Below are 6,000 nucleotides of genomic sequence, written 5' to 3' on the forward strand. Positions count from 1 at the left end.
TATTGGTTACACGTCTCCGTCACCTCTTATTCGCATTGACGGCAGTTTGAACAGTGGACGTTACATTTCAGATGTGTTACGACCCGTGGCCGTACCCTTTATTCGATCCCTGCGAAACCCTACATTTCAGCAGGATCATGAACGACTGCATGTTGCAGGTCCTGAAGCGGGCCTTTCTGGATACAGAAAATGTTCGACTGCTGCCCTGGCCAGCACATTCTCCAGATCTCTCAGCAATGGAAAGCGTCTGGTCAATGGTGACCGAGCAACTGGCTCGTCACAATACGCCAGTCACTATCTTGATGAACTGTGGTATCGTGTTGAAGCTGCATGGGCAGCTGTATCTGTACACGCCATCCAAGCTCTGTTTGAGTCAATGCCCAGGCGTGTCGAGGCCAGAGGTGGCTGTTCTGGGTACTTATTTGTCAGTATCTATGCACCCAAATTGCATGAAAATGTAATCACATGTCAGTCCTACTATAATATATTTGTCCAATGAGTACCCGTGTATCATCTGCATTTCTTCTTGGTGTAGTAATTTTAAAATCCAGTAGTGTAGAATGTTGCATGATGTGTGAGAAGTTTGTGTGTGTGTGTGTGTGTGTGTGTGTGTTTGTGTGTGTGTGGGTGGGTGGGTGTGTGGGTGTGCGTTAATTTCCAGTGATACGAAAACGTCTGTACGTGGTAATATATTGTAGCGTTTAACCACTGGCACGAGCTGCGTCACAATGTGTTCTTCGGTGCGTGTGACTATGTTTGTGTGTGTGTGTGTGTGTGTGTGTGTGTGTGTGTGTGTGTGTGTGTGTGTGTGTGTGTGCGTGTGCGTGAGTGTCTGTATCTCACGTAATTTTTGTTCTGGCACGGTAGCTCAGCGTGTTCTATCAGAGGGTTAGCTACCCTCTGTAATAAAAAAATTGAGTTAATCGATCAACAACAAACTTAAACAGATGTCTTACGACGTCCGCCCCGAGCAGATGCAACCACCAAAAGCGAACAAAATTAGGCTTAAAAAAATGTGGTTAGCGTGACGGATTGGCGTCCTATGGGCCTGGGTTCGATTCCCAGCTGAGTCGGAGATTTTCTCCGCTGAGGGAGTGGGTGTTGCGTTGTCCCCATCATCATTTCATCCCCACCCGGCTCGCAGGTCGCCCACTGTGGCGTCGAATGTAGTAAGACCTGCACCAAGGTGGCCGGACCTGCAGCGCAAGGGGCCTCCCGGCCAATGACGCAAAACGCTCATTTCCACCAGTATGTTCGCCTACGCGAGAGCTTTCCAACAGCGTTAAAAAAGGTATATCGCTCCATTTTGAAAAGAATCACACTGAATCTTATTAGATTCTGAATTCTGGTTGACACAAATGTCAAGGGGATTAAACACGAAGAATTGCATGGCACCTCTGCCTACTGTTATTTGTGAAAACACTGTTCGTTATCATGAACCATTCTCGAAATAATGGAGCCTTATGTCACTCGACACTTACTCTGTATACGTAGATGGAAATTTGGATACAAGAGGAACGTTATGATACATTTACATTTAGAGCTATACTCTGCAAACCACTGTGAAATGCATGGCAAAGATTGCGTCCCAGTGCACCAGTAATTAGGGTTTCTTCCCTTTACACTCACGTACGGAGCGCGGGAATAGTGATCGTTTAAATACGTCTGTGCATGCTGTAGCTACTCTAATACTGTCCTCATGAAACCTGTTGGAGCGATAAGTAGACGGTTTTAGTATATTCCTATTCAACTCCGGTTCTTGAAGTTTTGTAAGAAGACTTTCTCGGTATAGTTTACGTGTATCTTCAAGAGTCTGCCAGTTCAGTTTCTTCAGCATTACTGTGGCACTCTCCCACGGGTCAAACAAACCTGTGACCATTCGTGCTGTCCTCCTCTGAATACGTTCACTAATCCCTCCTACCACACTGTATTCACGCAAAAACTAAAATTTCTTTGTCTGCTGCTCTTCATGCCCTTGCAATTTTAATGAGCAGCAATGTATCTTATTAAAATGTTGTGTATTTACTTAATCAAAGTTGAAAAAATACTCTCCTTCTGTGTATCCATCCCTATATGTTTCGACAACTATGAAGGCTGCTGGGTTGTAAATCAATATTTCTGTAATTGCTTTTCACAATATATATAAATGACCTAGTAGATAGTGTCGGAAGTTCCATGCGGCTTTTCGCGGATGATGCTGTAGTATACAGAGAAGTTGCAGCATTAGAAAATTGTAGCGAAATGCAGGAAGATCTGCAGCGGATAGGCACTTGGTGCAGGGAGTGGCAACTGACCCTTAACATAGACAAATGTAATGTATTGCGAATACATAGAAAGAAGGATCCTTTATTGTATGATTATATGATAGCGGAACAAACTCTGGTAGCAGTTACTTCTGTAAAATATCTGGGAGTATGCGTGCGGAACGATTTGAAGTGGAATGATCATATAAAATTAATTGTTGGTAAGGCGGGTACCAGGTTGAGATTCATTGGGAGAGTCCTTAGAAAATGTAGTCCATCAACAAAGGAGGTGGCTTACAAAACACTCGTTCGACCTATACTTGAGTATTGCTCATCAGTGTGGGATCCGTACCAGATCGGGTTGACGGAGGAGATAGAGAAGATTCAAAGAAGAGCGGCGCGTTTCGTCACAGGGTTATTTGGTAACCGTGATAGCGTTACGCAGATGTTTAACAAACTCAAGTGGCGGACTCTGCAAGAGAGGCGCTCTGCTTCGCGGTGTAGCTTGCTCGCCAGGTTTCGAGAGGGTGCGTTTCTGGATGAGGTATCGAATATATTGCTTCCCCCTACTTATACCTCCCGAGGAGATCACGAATGTAAAATTAGAGAGATTAGAGCGCGCACAGAGGCTTTCAGACAGTCGTTCTTCCCGCGAACCATACGCGACTGGAACAGGAAAGGGAGGTAATGACAGTGGCACGTAAAGTGCCCTCCGCCACACACCGTTGGGTGGCTTGCGGAGTATAAATGTAGATGTAGATGTAGATGTAGAATTCAGATACAGTGATCTGCATCACTGTAACATTTGTGAATAGCAGCCAAAGCTGATTTCTAGCGTACAGTAGATAAGGCTGAGTCACTCTGGACCAGCAAGCCTTAGCTTCACCTTCTCAATTACTTTCAGTTATTTCTACGTATACTCGTTATACACAAGTATCATATTCCGAGTCCGCAGCACGTGGTCCTGTGTTAACGTTCTCTCTTCCGGGCAGGGATTTTCACTTCCCTCGAGATGACGGTGTGTTTTTGTTGTCCTCATCATTCAACATCATTCATGAAAGTGGCGAGATATAACTGAGCAAAGGTTGGGAATTTGTACGAGCGCTGATAACTGCGCACTTGAGCGACCCACAAACCAAACATCATCTTCATGATCGTATTTCGAATTTTTCAAAAAAATGGCTCTGAGCACTATGGGACCTAACATCTATGGTCATCAGTCCCCTAGAACTTAGAACTACTTAAACCTCACTAACCTAAGGAAATCACATAACACCCAGCCATCACGAGGCAGAGAAAATCCCTGACCCCGCCGGGAATCGAACCCGGGAACCCGGGCGTGGGAAGCGAGAACGCTACCGCACGACCACGAGATGCGGGCCCGAATTTTTCATTTGTTTAAGTTTTTTCCTTTGGTTCTTTCCTTAGTTATGGATAACATCAGTGCGTAGAGCTATTAGATTGTCGTAAGCCGAAGACGGATGTCAAGCATGAAGAGCAACAAATATATGCATTTTATGGAAGTACCTGATAAGGAATTCCTTCGACCTATGTGCCACACATAGATTCCATAAAATTGACACAAATTCTGTGGCACATACGTCTCATATGAGGAGCAGAAATTCTCAGCACAGATACGTTAAAAACTGCTGCCTCACAACATGAAATATTTTTCTGAATCGATGTTATCTCAGATTCTACCAGACATCCGTATGAGAAGACCAAGTTAACTGGAACTTAGCAGAGCGTTCTTAGCAAAGACTCTACGGCTTTTATGGTTTTAGTATGTTGCCTCCATGAAGTTGGTACTGAAGCTTTCGTTGGCAGAATTTCCCAGGTCTCTAGAGTTCGTTTGAAGACGCCGCCGCATCCTCGTTGCAAGATAAACAACGCTGTTTGGATTGCCTTTGTTTGAAGGAGCCATTATAAATCAGGGCGGATAGACTGGCAAACAAACATCGGTAGCAGTCGGCGACCGGTGCGCTTGTTACACGGCCGCTGCCCGCCGCAGCCAGCAGTGACTCCAGCTAGATGCTCTGAGGATGACGGATTTCGTCAGGCCGAAACGCTTTCTGTCATACACTCACTAAAGTGATCGCAAGTGACAAAATGAAGGGTAAAGGAAGTAATCTGACGATAAATTGACAAAGTTCATGGGTGTTTTTTACCTAGTTTGTCCTAAAATTAATGTAATGCGTTTCAAAAACGGACTACTGCTCAGATCGGTATTCGTAGTAGTTCATCTGAGAATCAATATACACACACTACGTAGCTGTCATTTCTGCGTTGTAATTCCTTAGTGGACGTATCGTTAATGCCCTCGTTACATCCGTTACAGCGTTTCTGATGGTCCTGAAATTGTAACATTTCAGAACAAATTTGAAGGAAAATCCTAAAAGAAGAGTTATATTCGCTACACCTGTCATGCGTTTGAGGAGCTGCTGGGAGCTCCTTCACTGTTAACGACGTGTGACACATGTCATACCCCAAAATGTAAGCAAGCGTGACGACCAAGTGCTTGAGTGTAAAATGCTGTTGCGTCTTTCAAATCCAGTGGGTACTATTAATTACGAGTCACAGGTTCAACGTTACAGAGCCAGCAAAGTTGGACTGACAAAAAGAGTGAAGCACAAAGAAGATGATGAGAAAAGGAAATGTAGCTTCGCTGGTTGTCATGGTATGTGATGTTATTCCAGTGATTATAAAACCGAGTCAAATTTAGAAAGAACTCGACAGTATAAGCTCTCTTACCAACATTAAGTTGCACCCCGTCTGGCTTGGATGCATGCGCCAATTCAATAGGGAACGATGTCAAAAGCCGTTTTGAAGTTTAACACGTAGTGTTCCAGGATCTACAAAACGTCGAAAAAATCACAGCGACTAGCTGCACCTAGTTCAAAATGTAAAGTGTCTGTAACTGTGATTCGTCTGTAGATCAGTTTCTCGAAAACTAGACAATCGAATAAAAAAAAAATCAGTATAAAGCAACAGGTTGCAATATTAATTCAAAACATTCGCTGTCTCAAAACAAGTCTTTACTCAAAGATATCTAATTGATCCCTCCTTGCTGACAACGGCTCATTTTACTGGTTTGACGTTGAACCCGTACCACTGGGGGAAAAGTATGTGATCTTGCCACACTTTGAAGAAATGTTTCCCGCTGTGTGTGCACTTGCGAAGATTAGTTTCTCTCATCTAACAGACTATAAATATGTGCATGTTGTTCGTGTTGTTGTTGTTGTTAGGAACATAAACAACGCAATTGCAAAATTTCTAATAAAAGTAAAGAACAGTGGATGTTATAATCAATTTTTAAATAGCGTCATTTGGCTGTCCAAATGAATGTAAATAAATCTGGTTTTGATTTAGTGCATACAGAAAAAAAGATATTCGATGAACGGTGGAAGGCAGACAGTAAGATAAAAATTTTGCGCTAGTATCCCACATTTGCATGTGACTCCGACGACTTTATCGAACTGAGTGTTTAGGACGAAAAATCCAGTTTTGTAATCGGTCGAATTAGTTAATTTTTATGGTATTCGTTAGTTCAGGTTTGGGGAGGCATAAATGTAACACACATAGCTGCAACTTCCCTGCTTCTGAAGACAGGGCCATAGCACCGAGGGTGCCATCGTGCTTTAAAAAAATGAAGTCTTCTGAGGTACAGGGTGGTTCTTATACGATTCCGTTTATCATTGGACTGTATCAAATTCTTTTTACTGTGCTGAGTTCAAATTGCAACGGGCGCTGATAACCT

The sequence above is a fragment of the Schistocerca cancellata genome, chromosome 8 (genome assembly GCF_023864275.1).
Source record: "Schistocerca cancellata isolate TAMUIC-IGC-003103 chromosome 8, iqSchCanc2.1, whole genome shotgun sequence".
NCBI lineage: Eukaryota > Metazoa > Arthropoda > Insecta > Orthoptera > Acrididae > Schistocerca > Schistocerca cancellata.